The sequence below is a fragment of the Octodon degus genome, unplaced genomic scaffold, assembly GCF_000260255.1.
Source record: "Octodon degus isolate 3935 unplaced genomic scaffold, OctDeg1.0 scaffold00288, whole genome shotgun sequence".
NCBI classification, from domain to species: domain Eukaryota; kingdom Metazoa; phylum Chordata; class Mammalia; order Rodentia; family Octodontidae; genus Octodon; species Octodon degus.
In genome coordinates, this window is record NW_004524864.1 from 508,205 (window position 1) to 509,462 (window position 1,258).

The 1,258-nt window shown below is 39.7% G+C and overlaps 1 pseudogene across 1 annotated transcript in view; it reads right to left on the bottom strand.

Moving 5' to 3' along the window:
- Window positions 1–429: 429 nt before the first annotated feature.
- LOC101592535 overlaps window positions 430–1,258 on the bottom strand; it is a 3,066-nt pseudogene continuing 2,237 nt past the window's right edge. The window contains exon 2 of the transcript XR_192900.2: window positions 430–1,164. The product of XR_192900.2 is annotated as a ribonucleoside-diphosphate reductase large subunit-like (transcript). The remainder of the gene's footprint in view (window positions 1,165–1,258) is intronic.

Consider the following 1,258-nt stretch of genomic DNA (forward strand, 5'->3'; position numbering starts at 1 on the left):
CCAGCTCAGCCCACCAGGGGGCGCGGCTGGCTGGCATGTGGTGCTGGGGGATTGAACCACGGTCCCTGTGCTTTGCTAAGCTTGTTCTAAGTAGGTGCTTTAGACTACTGAGCCATCTCTCCAGCCCTCTTCTTCTTCTTTTTTTAAAATATCACTTCAAAAAGTTTATTTCAGAAAATCCCACAGAACTTTATCTACATGAAGGACTTCCTGGGCCTTCTCAGGATTCCACTCAGTTTTGCTTCTAGGAATTCACCAGTAAAAGCAGCAAAATTCAAGTCTCCTTACCCAAACTGATATTATCAGAAAAGGATTGCTAAAGAAGTAATAAACTTACTAAATCACTTCCTATTTCCAAGATGACTTCTTTTGCATTTAAAACTTCTACTTTGATTCCCAATGTGCTAAGGGATCTTTTTTTGGGGGGGGTTTACAAATATTATTTTCAAACTATAAAAACAGTACTTTAAATCACATATTCCTTTTGCTTCAATATGGCCTAGCAAAGCCATATAATGTTAAGCAAACTCACTATACCTATGCTCAAGGATTTTGTCTATGGATGATGTACTGTTTTCTTCTAAGTCTATTTTTCAGGATCCACACATCAGACATTCGTCTCTATTCTCCAATGAGCACACCATGGCTGCTGTGTTTCTCTCTTTCTCTTTGTCCTCCTTTAATGCCTTTTCCTTATCTTTCAGCTTTTCCTTATTTAGAGTGATTAGCTACAGGTCTTGTCCTTAAATAATACATCCCAGTCTTCAAATCCAGCTTCCAAGCATAGAAGTGTGTACTGGTGAGCTTGTGTAGTTGGGCTCAGCAATGTGGATGTTCAAAAACTGGCTCTGATCAATGAAAGCACCACGATCAGCAGCCATCTTCAGGACAGTTTTCTGAGAGATTTCCCATACTGTCTTATAAAGCTGGTTCAGGTCATCGGGAATTTCCACTATGCTCTGGATAGAGCCATTGCAGGCAATAATCTGATTTTTCATTTCTTCATTCCATAAGCCCCGCTCGGTAAGATCTTTCAATAGTGAGGATTTACAATCTGAAATTCTCCTGATAAGACTCTTAGAGTGTAGATGTTGCTGGTATAAGGTTCAATAGACTCATTTTTTCTCAAGATCTGAGCAGTTGAAGCAGTAGTCATGGGATATAAGTAGACTGTTTCTTCTTTTTTTTTTTTTAATTTTATTTATTTGTGTGTGTGTGTGTGTGTGTGTGTGTGTGGCCAGCTCAGCCCACCAGGGGG